The following is a 17,773-nucleotide window of genomic DNA, read 5'->3' on the forward strand; positions in this document are numbered from 1 at the left end:
TGAATCACAAAGCCATCTGCATACCTAATGACAACTAAACGTATACAACAGTCTATCCCTGTGTGTGCAATCAGCCCCCCTGCGCCCCATGTGGCTCCCAGAAACATTTCCCACCACTGAGAAGTGATTGACTGATCTGGAATGATTAGCTCTTCTCAGCCATTCACATTCCAAGTGTAGAATGCATGGACATAATTTAGGGGTTGCTAGTGGTCTAGGCTGTGACTGTTTGCTTGCCCCTTTTAACGCCAGGAACTGCCTTTGCGACCATTGACCTCAGAGGTGACCAAGCCAATGCCAAGAATGAAAGTGAGAGCATGTTTTTCAATGTGAGTGTGTGTGAGCATGTGTGTAAGAAGGAAGGGGAGAGAGTAAAAATGAGTAACATGTTGTGGGTGAAAATGAATGAGTGTCAGTGAATGGATGTGGGTGAGTCGGCATGAGAATGAGTGAGTTAAAGAGTGACTATGAGTAATAATAAATATGGATGAGTCTGAGGCATTGGTAAAGAGAATGAGAGGGAGTGTAACTGTGAATGAGAGTGAGATTTGGAGAATAAGAGAGAATGAATGAGACCAACAGTGAGTAAAATGAGTGTGAATAGTTAAGAGTGAGCTCAGATTGGGAGTGAATGAGAATGCAAAGAAGGAGTGAGTGAGAGAAAGAGTGAGTGCAAAAGAGTGATTGAAAACTAATGAGTGCACATGAGAGAGTGTGTGAGACTGAGTATAAGTGAGTGTGAGTAAATCAATGAGGGAGTGAGGATGTTTTGTTATGCTGAAGAGACTGCTGTTGAATATGGCATACTCAAGTTAATTCCTGGCTTATAGAGGCACCTGTGACAAACTGCTGGTGCTGGCATTCTGGAGGAAGTTCTTCGCAAAATGCTAGAGATGGTACATTGGAAGAGATTATTGGCATTAGGGAGGACAACCGTGGCTTGTGGGTAGAATAATGCTTTGATAGAATTCTGTCCTCCACATGGATATGATAGGATATTATTTATAAAGTGCACTTATATCCAAGGGTTTCAATGCGCTGGGCTGACAGAGGAGAGGAAGGAGGCACAAATCAGCCCTCTATGATGAAAAAAGACATGTTTTCAGTGATTTTCTAAAAACTGGGAGACATTTCCGCATTGGAAATGGAAGAGAGCAGGGAGTTCCAGAGTTTGGAGGCTGCTACCGAAAAGGAGCGACTGCCCTATCTGGCCCGGAATATCTTGGACAGATCCGTTTTTTCTGGGAGAAGGATCTCAGAGTACTCCCTGGGGTACACCATTGGAACATGGGTTTCAGCTGGGGTGAGTCTTTACTGTGTTAGGCCTTATATACGATGCTAAGGACCTTGAAAGAGATGCAATTCCTAATGAAGAGCCAGTGCAAGGCACAAATCCCCTCCCTGGCTGATTGGTGCTTTGGAATGCTAAGGATAAGCCTGACTGTCACGTTCTGAACAAACTGAAGCTTGTTCAGGGAAGCCGCATTGATATTGAAATACAGAGCATTGCAGTAATCAAGCCAGGAGGTGACCAGTGCAATGATGGTGGACCAATACAATTCGGAGAGAATGTACGGTAGCACCTTTCTAAGGGTTTTCAGGATATAGAAAACGGTCATGACAGTACAGCTGACCTGAGCATCAAAGGTCAGACCCTCCTCAAAAGTGACCGCCAGATGTTTTGCTGTCCTAACTGGAATAGGAAGGGGACCACAGTTTGTCAGCCACCAGGTATTCCACCAGATGGAATTCTGCACACCAAATACCAGTATCTCGATCTTATCGGCATTAATATTTAGGGAGTTACCTCTCATCCAGCAGATGATGCTTGCCATGCACTTGTTAAATCTAACAGCGACCAGATTCAAATCATTAAAGATGGAAACAATGATTTGTGTGTCGTCCGCATAGGTAATCAACTGGATCCCAAATGATCTGACCAACTCGGCCAGAGAGGTCACATACATTTTAAAAAGGGTGGGCTCAGAGAGGAACACGGGGGACCCCACAAGGAACAGTAAAGGCCCTTGCTCTAAAACTTCTGCAGCTGACGATGTTCGTTCTCCCAGACATGAATGACTGGAGAAGCTGCAAGCCCTTTCTCATAACTCCCACTTCCTGCCGATGTTGAACCATGCATGCCAGGGAGATGATGTTGGATGCCGCGGACAGATCGAGTGTAATCAGTACCACCGACTCACCCTGATTCACCTTCATACGAATATGATCAGTGACTGCAATAAGGGCAGACTCAGTGCTGTGGCCGGCGCCAAACCTATTTTGTGAATGGTTTAAGATCTCCTGTGATTCAATGTGATTCATCAGCTCATTGTTGATGAATTTCTCCAAGATTTCTGTAGGGCGGGTAGAAAGGAGATAGGGGTAAGTTTTGAAATAAAGATCAACCATTGTATATGAATGGCAATAAGGTCAATACTCTGGCACTGATATATTGTATGTAATGTTTGAGCTAAGGAGCTATCCATGACAAAATGGTAACCCTGGAAATGAAGGTACTTTTTGATATATGAGGCAACCATAGGAGATTTAACATATAATAAGGTCAATTCATTGGGGGCCATCAGTTTTTTTGGCTTGACACACCATGGAAGGAATATATATGAGTGTCTTTTCTAAGCCTACAGATTGTTACCAATTATATGTTTACGCCACTGAAATATGTACTTTGACATGAGTTATTAGAAACCTTTTCACATTTTCTCAGGGGGGAAAAAACCTCCCCCTACTCGATCCCTCCCTTGGCATATCATGTGGACACTTTAATATAGGTGATATCTACAGTAGACATTTGTATGTTGTTATATTAATCATGCAGCTATAATTGAACTTAAGTGATGTTAATTATTGTGATGGCATCAGGTTAAGGTCATACAACACCACTTCCTGGGCAGATTCAAGGTCAAAGATAATAAAAATGACCCTTCCTGTGATGTCCTTATGGTTAGAGGGAGTGTGATGTCAAATCTGCTATCCCTGGCATTTTGGTGAATCAAAATCCTTCTAGGGGCCCGATTCACAATGGTAAAGGTAATCGAAAGTCTAACTTTACGACTTTCGGTAGGTAGTCACAAAGGGCATTTACATCCCCTAAATGGCCTTTGTGAATACTGAAAAAGTTTGACTTTCGGTATTTACACAGGGAATTTCGAAGTACTAAGGGGCATATTACCAACAAGTAGCGATAATTATCGCTAAATAGGCTTAGCGACGATTTTTTTATCGCTGCCTATCGCTGGATATGTAGCGGAGAAAACATGCTATTAGCAACGTTTTTCTCCATTGTGCTAAAATATCCAGCGATAGCGGCGAAATGCGTGAATATCTCTGAGAATACAGCGAAATTCCCGCATTAGCGACAAAATGCTCTTAGTCGTGCTTAGCGCGAATATTTCCATCGCTACGCCTGCCTTGCTAATAGGCGATAGCGACGTTAGCGACTGCTTTCAGTCGCTAACTGGTTGGGTACGCCCACTTTGCATGTCATTAGTGATAAACATCGCTGACATGCAAAGCGGGCCCCAAACCGCTTGCTATCGCCTAAAAGCTGTCGCTAACATCAGTTAGCGACAGCTTGCTAATAGGGCGATAGAATTATCGCCGCTTAGCGGCCGAAAACGGCTGCTAAAGCGGCGATAATTGCCTATCGCCCTGCTTGATAATATGCCTCTAAATTCCATTTATGAATATGATGTGCATCAAATGCACATACATCGTCATTAGCAAATACATACATTTTATTCCACTGCGACGTTCCTGAAACCTGGAAATGTGACTGATACTCGGTTTTAGCTCTTGATGCAATACATTTTTAAACTTCCAATTTGGTTGAATTAAAACAAGGTCAGAAAAAAAATCGTGTTGTCTTCTATACCTGTGGAAATGAACATTCCGGGCGTTTCAAGTGGTACAGCAGTGAGGCCGGTGGGAGGAGATATGATTTTTTCCACCATTCTCTTGCGGCCAGGTATCCTTCACGATGAATCCTCTTGCGGTGAAAGTTATAAACAGAAAGCTCACTGGGATTTATAGCCAGAAATACTGTATTTATTCTCACGGGCAAACCATTCCCATCTATGCTTTATTTATGTTCAGTCTTGAATGCATGTTTTGACCTTAATGTAATTTCACAGTTGACGGTGTGGAATATTTGATAATTTCAAAAGTTGTAAATGTCTTCCAGGAAATGCAAAAAATTCCATCCATTGAGTAGAAAAGCTTATTATATTCTGTTTTGATCTATGTTGTTAATCATTCCTTATTTAGTTGATGGCTATTACCTTTTATGAAACGGATCATTCGTCACCGTTTGTCATCCTTTAGCGTGTTATCCTTTCGTCTTGTCAACATGTAAAAGAAGAATTACTAGTATGTGCTTTTAAGTAAGAGTTCCTTTCCCCAGCAGATAATGAATAATACATTTATTTAGATGCATGCTAGAATGGATCCATAATTGATAAGCAGAATGGGAACAGTAGATAGTCAGAGAGAGGAAGCCGAGAAAAGTAATTAGGGAGTAGATTCCAGATTGGATAAGACATGCCAAATACACAAACATATAAACATACATTTGTATTTCTTAAAAATAAAATAAAATGTCAATTGAAGAGGGAAGTATTTTGAAGTTAAATTAAAGTTAAATTAAAGTAATGGAGCTGTGATGTTTTGCTGCACTTTAGTGTGAATTGATGTGGGATTGGTGAACTATTCTTATGAGAGTAGGTTGATAGCAGGAGTTTATGATAGCGCACAGACAATAAGGTTCTCAGCATAGAGCTCATAGTTACAAACAGCTTGTTTTATGTTCATAAGTGGACCAGGATGCTACTGAAATTGAGACACATTTATTGGATTATTGAGAGAGCAGGGCATGTAAATATGCACAAACATCAGTAGCAAGAAAATATTTGGAAATAAACTGTTATAAAAGTTTGCAAGGAGATGGAGCAGCATCATTTTGGCTCCAATCTTTAATGATCCATCAGTCCTCATATATGTTTACATATGCCTTATGTATTACTGTGATTTAAAATGATTAAAGAAGTGTATTCACTTGAACCAATATAGAATGTGCATTTATCGTGTAACATCGACATTTATGTGTGTATGTTAAGTTTTCTTCTCAAGTAACAATGAATTGCAGTTCTTATAGATATCTACATGTGTGGTTTGAATAACAATGTTGATCTTCCCCAATCCATGTATGCGCTCAATAATATTTGCATTTATAACATAACAGGAAATGTATTTGCTCAAATAGTATTTAGCATTTATAAACACAACTGTCTGTGTATTTGTAACCACGCAGTTACAACTTATGCTAAAATGCTTGCTATACTAAATTGACCAAAGGCCTTAAGCATTTGGATTTTGCAACGTTTAACTTTCAACATGGCTACTTGTTTCGGGTGCAGTGTTTTTGTCTCCCCTGAAGGTGCTGGGTATGAGCTAATGAATGGAGAAAGGCACATTGTGTGAACGAGATAGGGAAGCTTGAAGGGAGTATTACGCCGACGACACCCAGCTGATCCTCTCCCTGACCAACGACCCCGCCACCGCCAGAGCCAACCTGCACGAAGGGATGAGAGATGTAGCCGAGTGGATGACGACCAGCCGCCTGAAGCTGAACTCAGACAAGACGGAGGTCCTCATCCTGGGCTCCTCGCCCTCCGCCTGGGACGACTCCTGGTGGCCCCCCGCCCTGGGCACCGCACCCAAACCGACGGATCACGCACGCAACCTGGGCTTCATCCTGGACTCCTCCCTCTCCATGACCAGACAAGTCAACGCCGTCTCCTCGTCATGCTTCAACATCCTACGCATGCTACGGAAGATCTTCTGGTGGATCCCCACTGAGACCAGGAAGACTGTCACCCAGGCCCTCGTCACCAGCCGACTGGACTACGGCAACGCCCTCTACGCCGGAACCACCGCCAATCTCTAGAAGAGACTCCAGCGGATCCAGAACGCCTCAGCCAGACTCATCCTCGACATCCCACGAAACAGCCACATCTCCGGACATCTGAGAGACCTGCACTGGCTCCCCGTCAACAAAAGAATCACCTTCCGTCTCCTCACCCACGCACACAAAGCCCTACACGACCAAGGCCCGAGCTACCTCAACAACCGAATCAACTTCTACGCTCCCAAGCGCCACCTCAGATCAACCAGCCACGCCCTCGCCGCCGTCCCCCGCATCCGAAGAGCGACAACAGGAGGAAGGTCCTTCTCCTACCTGGCCGCCAAGACCTGGAACTCCCTCCCGACCGACCTGCGCCTGACCCAAGACCACCTCTCCTTCAGGAAGAAGCTCAAGACCTGGCTGTTCGAGCAGTGACGGCACCCCCCCCCCTAGCGCCTTGAGACCCCACTGGTGAGTAGTGCGCTCTATAAATGCCTTGATTGATTGATTGATTGATTGATGATAAGATTAATGAGCAAAGAGAGGACTACTGTCGTAGGAGATGGAATTCATGGAAGTTTCAAATATGTGGATCAAAGAAAAGAATTACGAGTGTGCCAGCCAAAGAGTATCATTTGAAGGTGGATAATAATGAGACCTTTGATAAGGGATTCTAGAAGCTTCTTTTTGTGGGTATCACTAGTCAATGATCTTTAGCTTGAGGCAGATTCCTTTCAGACTAGGAGAGATGCAGACCTCGATGCCCTACTCTTGTGTGGCTTTATGCTATGCAATGCTCTTTCCTTGGAGAACTTCTACAGACATTCTGCTATGCTGACACATTTCTAATATAGTGGATCTTAGTAGGGTTTGCTTCCAGCAATAATTAGTGTACGTTAGTTAAGTAGAATTAGTATTTCCTCATGCATTGTAGGCAGGAGGACCAAAGCTTTTAATCTAACCATCAAGCATTTTTGCTTATACTTTGTACTTTTTATACCGAGCTCCACATTTGTTTCTTGATATAGATGATAAACTTTGTATGACAATTTGGCTTGCCATTGTTGAATGTGTATTTCTGTACTATGGTTTTGAGACTGATTTATATTACTTTGGCTCTGTACTTGTAATAACTCAATATTTAACCCCACTTTTTGACTTTGAGCTTTGCTGTGTGACTGAATGGGTTACACTGTAATTGTGAATGGAACTTGGTCCTAACATCTTTATCCCTGAGTCACCCAAGGAAGGTCTATCGCGGGGGTAAGAAAGGTGGCCCAAACCTGATGCGTTATCAAAATGGCAGCAGAGGATGGTTTGGGTCTTGAGTTAGGGAGTTTGGGGTCTTTATGTAAGAAAAGTTAAAGTCCAAGTCTTAGTTTAGCCCCAGTTCCAGAATCCATGCTTCGATTAGGAGGATCAATAGAGTTGCAGTGGTTGGCGGTGGAGTAGCAACAGCGAGGGAGTGACTATCAATAGGCTTAGGTGTATGTTTTGTGCCTAGCTTGTGGTATTGTAACATTTGTGTGATATTTGGCGGATTTGTTGTGAGTGTCGTGTGGATTTAAAAGTGTAGAAAGCACTGTATTGTAATTGTCTTCCAAGGTATTGTTGGGTTCTGTCATGAAACGTCGTTCACAGCCAAATTGACATATGGACAATCATCCAAATGTGTGAATGTGCCTATGATTAGTGCAGTAGACCTCTTGCGCAGAGGGAAGCTGTTCTGATCAAGGTGAATCCCCGCAGACCAGGGTTTTATTCAGATGTGCGTTAGAATAATTTCTTGTGTGATTGAATTCTGTCGATTTCTTTAGCAGAACAGACAAATATTTGTTGCTATTGTATTGCATTTAATTGTATGCTTGTTGTTTAAGAGAGTGCATGCGAAAAAATGTAAAGGAGGGTGAACCACTGTAAAGAGTGAGATTGACGTCACAGGGTGCTGCACTGGGATTGGTCAGTCGTTGTAAAGCTGTGCTGTGATTGGTTAGTTATACGATAGGGTGTTGCACTGGTATTGGTCGCTAGTTTGGAGCATAAATTGCCTCAATATTGTTATTTGTGTGTTGAAACAAACAATTTGATTGTGATTGTTGACATACATATTTGAAAAATAAATGTTCTTAAGTGATATGGTATTTTGTTAGGGGAAATTTGGCAATTCCTGTCAGAGAATGGGAACAGGCGCCACATGAGGATACTGCAGGTCATTATTATGGCAATAAATGTAGGGCTTACATTAGTATTTGGCTTAAATAATGGCTCAAGATAACTGAGAAAGAAGGTGCTTTGGCATTTTTTCTCTATAATACATTTAATAAACGGACTATAGAGAACTTGAGAATAAGTTTTTATGAAAATAAACCACAGCTTAGACATATTCAGTTTGAAGTACTCAATGCTTGGGAGCGCACGTCTCATGCAAGAAAGAAAGAGGGATATCAGGGAAGAGCTAGAAAGGCAATACGCACCTTTTTGGATGGAGGGTGGGACACAGAATAGAAGAGGTAGAGAAGTGTTATGATAGAGGGAGCTAGTTATATCCGGCATTAAGGGGTGAGCAGTTTGAGGAGGATAGATTAGAGAAGAAAATAAAAGGGAAAAGAGAGAGGAAGTGGGTGAAAGGAATTGGCTGAGGTAGGTGAAGATGGTGACAGTGATATTAATGTCAGTCTTCTAGATGTGTTGATGTCAAAGCGTCCACCTCTGTATAACGAGACCCAAATAAGAGGAGATGGAAGTGCAAATGCTAGTGGGAATTCTGGAATTGCTACTCCACCAATAAAATGTAAGCCCTAATTCAGGGGGGTTACCCCAATGTATACGAACCAGAATACAACGAGAGGTAATGGAGGGATCTGTGTCCCTGGCCACTCCATAGCTCCAACTGATTCTACAGCTGTGAATATTACTGATGTTCTTATTGTCCTGGTTACTGTTGTCCTGTAGTACCAATATATAATCCCAGTCCCATAGGACTTGATTGTCCTAACTGACTCAAGAACCCCAGAGACGATTCTAACCAAATCAAATGTGAAGTTTATTCCTTTGGTCCCAATAGATGCGAGTTCCCATTGTGGTGCAAGTACAGAATCATCAACAGATCAGACCAGATTCAGGCCGTTGAGGTCATTTCCGGGATTGCCAGAATTAGATTCACTTATATGAGAGCAAACTTTGAATGTACACAGTAACACACTTAGAGCAACTACAGTACCCAAAGCTTCTGAGGTGCCACATAAATTAGATGCTCAGGAATTAGATGAATGGTTGAAGATTCATAATGTCCCCACAATTGAAGGTAGAAGTACAGAGAAAAGTAAAGGGACGATTAAGTCAACAATGAAAGTAAATTTGGTAGATGTAGTAAACTAAAACTTGAGTTGGATTAGATGATCAGTGGGAGTCTTGAAAGAGCTCAAATAGACACGTATCTACAACATCAGCTTTTGCTTATAAGTAAGGATGTTACCCAAAGAGCCCGACAGGCTCATGATGAAGTATTTGAAATAGCTCAGGAATATGAAGTGGGTTTGCAATGGACCAAAGCTTTGATGAGAAATCATAGGCTTTGTTTTAGTGATCACGATTTAGAAAATATGAGAATACCAGGGATGAAGATGCAAATTCATGAGTTAATGCAAAGTATTCCGATTTGGAGTACACTGGATAAATAGGAAGTTAAATGATAAGAGAAGAAAAGTCCCAAGAGATCAATTGGGGAACTGCTTCCCTCTGTTGCGGGAGGGCCGGATACTACAATTTTACTGAGAAGCACCAAGTGGAGGTTATGTTCATGTGTCTTCTAGTATGAGTGATTTTGCATCATTTACCAATGAGTTCCCCAGGTTAAGAAAGAAACCTGTGTAATGGTGAACGCAAGTTGAGCAGTTTATGAACATTTTGAAGTTTTTGGGGACAGATTTCAATGCTTCATTTGATATTGTGGTTCCAAGTGATTTGTGGCCAGCATGTAGGACAGCTATGAAATTTCCTGAGAGGGAGCCACCAGGAGATCCTTTGATGAATGCAGTGGCGTCACTAGGGGGGTGCGGGGGGTGCGGACCGCACCGGGTGTCACCCCATCTCTGGGGTGACACCAATCTAGTTAGTTGTTACGGGCTGCTTTAGTGCAAGCGCACGGTGCGCTGTGCACAGTTGCGCACCTGCTTTAAAAAATTTAAAATACTACTGCAGTCAGTGCAGCACGTTGCCACGCACGCACGCACCAGATGCATGTGATGATGCTGGTCACTGGTGCGATGCATATGCGTGGCGTACGCAGTTTGTGGGTCCCAGGGCCCTCAATCTCTTTAGCGCTACCAATGACGGCCCTGGGACAGCCCCCGCGCGTGGGTGTGCGCTCCTGCTTCGATGCGTTAGCGTGGTCACACGCCCGCCAGGGAGGAGACGAGACCAACGGCAGCGCATGGGAGTGCATGTGTGGTGCTACTAGAATAAAGAAATAATTCATTCCGAGGCGAGGACATCACACCACGGCAAGGGCACTATCTCTGTCCATTGATATAGCGAGCGCCGTCGTGCTCAGAGGTCTCCCTGCGGCACGTCTGTTTACTTTGAAGAGACTTAATAGTTTGCCCGTGCGTGCGTGTGTGCTTCATGGAGTTTCCGTCGGTGCCTTCTTGTTCTTCGCAGCTCGCGGCGCTTTATGTGTTTACAGTGCATGCCGAGGAAGCGCTTTGTACGCTGCTACGAATGCGTGCACGCGCCCTGGAGCATTATGGTGCCAACTTTCTGAGGAGAGTAAGAACTTAAAAGGGTTAGGGAGCGTACAGTGGCGAGGAAACACTCTGCCCCAAGGAGAAGGCCCACCCCTGTCGGCAGAGGAACACATGGAAAAGACAGCGCTGCCTGCGTACTCGTGAGAGGTAGGAAGCGCTTTGTAAATTATATAGCGCAATTAGAAGGCGTGTTAAGCTGGAGCACCGAATGCTGACAAATGAGTGCATTTCTGCAAACAAAATGTAATTGCCATAAGTCAAAATGGCATTTTTTTGGTAGTCCCCACACAAATGTCTCACACCTAATGATGATGTGTTCGTAAAATGCATTATATGTTTATGGTAATCATGTATAACTGTGTTGAGTTCCAATTTCTCATAATTCTACAACTGTGTAAAACTGAAGGAAGTGAAATAAAATACGTGTTCTAATTACCCTCAACTACCTTTTTTTTCCTTATTTGTTTCTCTTAAATGCCAACCCTTCCTTCCTTTATACATTGAATGGTGTACTTTTTGTGCTTTATGAACACATTACAAAAAGACTACACAGCTATGTAAGTGTGCCAAGGGCAATCCGTGCCTTTACAACGGATCCCATTCAGGAAGCCACAGGGCAAGCAGAGGCTAACTGGGCCTGAGCTATGGGGGGGTGGGGTCTTTTGACTCTGATATCCCAGGGTGAGTCTGTTGGATTTAAAAATGGGCCAAAAACAACCCCTTCACCCTTAACTTTCAGTGGTGGCCATGGTGAGCAGTGACAGACTTTTTAGGGAGGTAGTGTTCTGGTGCTCAAGATCAGAGTTTGCTTGTTTCCGGTCCAGGGAAGACATGGCTTGGCAGTTCGGGCTGGACTGTTCCCATGAGGCACAGGGTCAGACTGATTTGCATATGGCCATGTCTGAACTAGGGTGGCGGAGTGAGCTAAAGAATGGCAATGGATTAAACCCAGATCAGTTGACTGGGGGTGAGTGCTTGATTTGCTCAAACGCTCCGTCCATCATCCCCTTTCGTATTGCCAAAATCACAGTTAAGCAATCAAACAGCAGCACAATAACAGATTGTCCAACCTAGTGCTTTACTTTAGAAAAGAAAAGCACTTATTTACACATACTTAAAACGGAAGACTATCAAACAAATTTATGGGTCTTGTGCTAGGGCCACTGCACCTTTGGATGCTGCCTACCCCTTCCACCATCCCCATTGGTATTGCTTTGTTCGCTCTAAGTTGGCAGGGTATGCCCAGACGTGGGTCCCTTCCTCACTTTGCCACTGGATTCAAGCTAGCCTCCATCATCCCCTTTGGTATCACTTTGTACCTCTTCCTTTTACACAGGTGTCCCTCCTCTGGTAAGGCTAGGACGGTTCCCTTTTGGGTTTGAGTGTCTACACAGTACAAACCAAGGCTCAGGTACTGATTGCTCCTGTTCATCATATCCAGCACTCAGTTTGGTACAACGCCCCTTTAAAGTCTCACACATGGCAGGACTCCCTTTTCAAAACACAGGCAGCAAGGAACCAGCAGACCAGTACAAAGCATCTTCACTCTCTCCTTTTCTGATATGACATGCACTGTTCACTGGAGCATCCTTTGTCAGTCCAGGCAGGTCCCTGGTAGAGATGACACAGGTGGCTGCTGCCTGAGGTCCTGTGGCATGAAAACAGGTGTGTAGAGTCACAGGGGCTCCAGAGGATTTGTCAGATCCCACTCAGCTTCTGCCTTGCTTCCAGGTCATGTGGCAATAGGCTGCAGGTGGGCCACACCACCTAAAAGGTAGGATCGCAGCAGGACAATCGACAGTTGCTGGCACACTTCTTGATCATGGCATCAAGGGCCGCAATGGGCAAATTCTTCATCATGAGGCACAGTAAGCTGCCGCTGCACTTTTTGGCACAACGGTGAGCACATCCAACATTTGCTTTTCTTGGCACATCGTCAAGCTCAGCTGCAAATCCACAATTCCGGCCCATAACCCTAGTACCAGAGAGACTGGCACCCACCACTCCTGAAGCTAACAGATTACTCTTTTCCGTCTTTCTTCTCCTGCCTGCTCTGGGGGTCTCTCGCTTTCTGACTGTTAATAGACAGTCACGCCTACTGCTATGTTGAAAGACTCATTTCCCATCGCAGCAGCCAGGGTAAATTTAGGCACTTCAGGTTAGATGAACAGCTTCTTTCAGCAAGACAAAACGTTAGTTAATGTCCCCTCACCTCTGGGAAACCATCTGTCAGGCACACACCAGCTCTGATTACACAGCACACCTTACAGTACTACGCGGAGCACTCCCTTCCTTGGTCACAGAGAACTTGGAACTGGAACAACAGGTGTGCAGGTGCCTCTCAATTATATTCAGCCAAAGCAGACAGGGGACATGGATCCACTGTCTACATTTTCAGAACTGGATTGTGGGGGGGTTCTTTTTCAAGTATTCTTTCCAGTTTGCACTCCAGATATATTCTTAGTGTATATTGATGCACCTCACAGCAAGTTAGTCTCTAGACTAGAGTACACACAAAAAAGGCAACAAGAGGAGCTTTCTGCACAGTCCAAAGCAAGGGGGGCGCCCATGCAGCATTAGTTTTGGGGGCGGCAGCCTCCCCCCACTTACCTTCCGTCTCGGTGTGGCAATCGCCCCCTCTGCTTTTCAATTGCCCAAGAAGGGCAGCAAACGAAAAAAATCCTGCCAGCACCCTTCCCCCCAGCTCTTTGGTGCGGCCGCAGTGGGGCAGCAAACAAGGGGACCGCCACAGGTGGCCAAAGTGCTTGCAATGCCACTGTTTCTGCACCTAGCATTCATCAGTCACACTGAATTGTCAACAGGGACAATCAAAAGCCTGGCGTCACCCCTTCAAATTTGGGACTCACTGACTTCCTCTTGCTGGGTCCGGACTCAGAGGCAGTCGGTGAGAGAGAAATAATATCCAGTTATCATTTATTTATAAATTAATATGAATCATGAACTAAGTTAAACATGTGGCAGTGCTGTGGCCCACAAATGAATCAGATTCAGAAAAAACACTGCCCTCTTTGGGCGGGTCTAGTGCACCTGGCTAAAGCTTTCTTCCTTCCTTGGGCAGTAACGATAGGCCCTGGGGACTGCGGTAATGGCATTTTGTTTGTTTTTTGATACTTGCACAAGTGCCACCATTGCCTACGTACCGTTTGTTCTTGTGCTTGAGTGTCTACCATATATTGCAGTATTATACCTCTTCTAATTGTACTTTGTTTTCTCTCAAGCAGACCACTTTAAAATAGTTTATCGGGATTAGACACCTAGTACAGAGATCTTTGTGTACCCAACAAACTCAAAAGCATTGTAGCTGTAAAATAACTTTGGTGGTGAATACACTTGCTGGCGAGATATGTGTGCAGTCTAGTTACAGGCCTGACTCATACAAAGTATAAAGAGTTAATGTCCCAGCTGCAAAGTGAAGCATGCACCATGCAGGTCACAGATTTGTATTTTACGTAGGAAGCTCAGCAAATTACTGCTTTCATTGCAGACATTCTTGAGTGAGATAGGTCTCAGGTTACCATCCTTGTAATATACCTTAGTGAATTATGAACCATCCTTAAGGAATTGCATGCTAACTGCAAGGAATAAGTTTAGAAACAGTGCTTTTTGCTCAGTATTTCATTATTAAAATTTTTCACAAAAGTGTTCCTTTAATAATAAAGACGCATTAGTAATTGCTTTTATGGGAGGTCCATGCGGTAAGTCGTTAGGGGTGGTGACACCATGAGCTACCCGCACCGGGTGACACCAACCCTAGTGACGCCACTGGATGAATGGTCCATCAGACATAGTAATGAGGAGGTACAATCAGGTGATGACATGGTTGAAGTCTAAAGCGTCGCCCCAAAATATTGAATTGGTCATATTTGATCGAACTGGCCAGTGACCCAAAAAGAGGATTCATGCATATTTTGAGAAACTTTTGCAAGTGTTCAAACATTATAGTGGGATGGAAGCATTGGGGAACCCAAGGATAGGGGACATTTTGTGTCTAGATTTGTGACAGGATTGAGACCTGAGATTAGCATGATGATTCAGCAACATTTGATTTGCTGGCAGAACAAATCAGTTGAGGAGATTTTGCGATACGCTCAGTGTTGCAACAATGAGCTTGACCTGAGGTGGAAGAAATTAAAGGAGACACTTATAGTAGCACAAATGAAAGATGCTCAGAGAGGAAGTCAAGGTCTACCATGTGTTGGGAATGTACCTCTATGCAGGGAGTATGCTCACAGCGAGCTCCTACTATGCAATCTGGAGGTGGTTTTTAAGGTTAGAGGTTGGGAAATCCCTATTGATCAAAGTACTGGAATTGATGTAGCCACATTGAAAAAGCCTAACCCTTGCCACTACTGTAATTGGTTAGGGTATTGGAAGAGTGAATGTCAACTTACTCCAGCAAATCAAGGGGAGAAGCCAGGGTTTGTACAACCGCAAAACACTACTCCTATGCAGTCGCAGAATGCACCTCGGCCAAGGTCTCAAAACATGAATGCTCCCCAAGCCCCAGTGATGCAAGTTCCACAACCCCTGATGCCACAGCAAGCTGCTGTTCGTCCCAGGTTTGTTCAAATCAAGCTCTGAATATGAACCAGAATTAATGTCAGGGTATTGTTCCTTACCAGCAATATCCCATGTTCAAGACTATTGATAATTCTGGTTCCGATCAGTCCGCCTACTGGTGCCTAAAGGGGATGAAGATTGCATGCTTGGAGCACTCTTGGAGGTAGACTGAAGTGGCCAATATGTAGATAGTTAGGTAAATGCCCACAATGTATAATTTGTGGCTGATACTGGTGCTACCCTTCTACTGTGTGAACAGTAGAAATTCTGGACCTACCCCTCTCAGGAAGAAGTATCTAAGTTGTTGGAGTTGCTAATCAACAAATGAGAAATCCCATTACTGAGGAAGTACATGTAAAAATAGGGAATTTTGTGGATATTCACCAATTTGTGGTCTGTGGCTCGAATCCTGTGAGTTTGCTACGGCATGATTTGATGTGCAAGCTGAACTGCACCATTTATTGTACACCAAGAGGCATTGAGTTTCTGACCCACGACGAATGAAGATATGGCTTTCAAACAGGTTAATCAAAACTCAGTTGTTGCATTGTACCCTATGATAACAGATGAGGATCTACCTTTGGACATCAGAGATACTGTAAAGACGGAGGTTTGGGATTTCTTCAGAAAGGAAATAGGGCTGAATAATGGAGTTGAGCCTGTCCGTATAAAGTTGAAACTGAACGCAAAATATCCCAGAAAAATCACACTATAAATTGAAACTGGAGATGATTCCTGGAATAACTCCAATGATCAAAACAATGATTCAACAAGATATATTGAAAGCGATTATAGGAAGCTAATGTAACTCACCCAATATGGGCCTTCAAAAGCCTAGCAATAAGTACAGCATAGTGCAGGACCTTTGCAAAATTAAAAACATTTGATTCACTGTTGTCCTGTGATCCCGAATCCTGCTATGATATTATTTCAAATTTCATGTGAAGCTGAGTGGTTTTCTGTTATTGTTTTGTCCCAGGTTTTCTTCCCCATACTCTTGCATGAGGACAGTCAGTTCCTCTTTGCATTCAGGCTAGGAAACCATGTTTTGGCCTGATGTCGAGTCCAAAAAGGGTATACTGAGAGCCCCTCAATTTTTAACCAGCTTCTTAACGCCTTAAGACTGGTGGATGTTCTGCTGCAGTGCAGGGCGTTCCATTGAGTGGGCGGGGCCACATTGGCCAATGGACGTGCGCAGCACTATGGAGGTAGTGCTCGCGATGGCCGTTGGCTGACTGAAGCAGCGAAGGGGTTTTAAAAGAATTTGGAGACTCTGGTTATGGTTTCTAACCCGGTCCTGGTACAGTATATTGATGCAAAAAGAACAATTGATGACCTGCTGGTTGCCTCAAATACCCATGAAGCATCCAAAACTGACACTATTGCACTGCTAAACCATTCGGCTGAGAATGGATATAAAGTATCCCCTGGAAAGTTCAATATTGCCTGAAAGAAGACTTAAATCTTGGTCATAACATTAACCTGGAATTTTTTGTAAAGGGCAAACTAATCCCCCTTAAGGGTCTCAAGGTGTTAGGAAACATCGGGGAGATTAAGTGAGCTAGTGCCTAGTGTCACATGATGCTGAGCTGATCTGCCTCCGGTGCTGGTGATTGAACCTTGAGTCCCGCACTCCGGAGTCAGCTGCCCTGGCCGCTCTGCCCTAGCTGCTGCGCCACACCTCTCCTTTTGAGAAAAGAGTCAGAAAGGTGTTGCAAGATAAAATCTCTGCAATGTTGCAAATGAAACCACCAACAACCCAGAAAGAGGTTAGAATGTTCTTGTGAATGGTGGGCTACTGTTGCCAGTGGATACCTAACTTTTCCTTAGTGGCCAAGCCTTTACAAAGGTTGACACACAAGGATGTGTCGGATTTATCTGGGATAGTGATTGCTTGGTTGCCTTCCTAGAGTAGAGAGAAAGACTCTGCCGTGCCCTGGCGCTAAGAATGCCTAATTATAACAGAGCATTTTTTCTTTCTACAGAGAGGGGGAGCGTTGTGCTCTCTTAGCGCTTATGCAGACTCATGCAAATGCCTGTAAACCTGTAGTCTACTTTTCGGCTACCTTAGATCCAGTAGTGGTGGCTCTGCCTGGATGTATTAAATCAGTGGCGGCCACAGGTGTCAGCATAGAGAAATGAGAAGGCTTTGTCATGGGTCATCCTTTATGTATGTGCTTCATTCTGTAGAAATACTGTTGACATGTACTCACACAAAGCATTTGACAAAAAGCCACCTGGCCAGTTATAAGCTGATCATACTTGCGGCTGAAAATGTTACGTTGAAGAGGTGTTCTGTTTTAATCCTGCCAGTTTATTACAGCTTTCTGAAAGTGATAATGATGAAAAAGAGATGGAGCATGACTATCTCGATGTCACTGAACTATACACCAAGCAGAGACCACCAAATATACAAAATGAGCCATTACCTGAATCTGTATTTGTGTATTTAGACGGCTTGTGTTTACAAGACTATGAAGTAAATTTTTGAACTGCCTCTAATGAGATGCCTTTGTGTAATGGATTA

This window comes from Lissotriton helveticus, chromosome 5_1 (genome assembly GCF_964261635.1).
Source record: "Lissotriton helveticus chromosome 5_1, aLisHel1.1, whole genome shotgun sequence".
NCBI classification, from domain to species: Eukaryota; Metazoa; Chordata; class Amphibia; order Caudata; family Salamandridae; genus Lissotriton; species Lissotriton helveticus.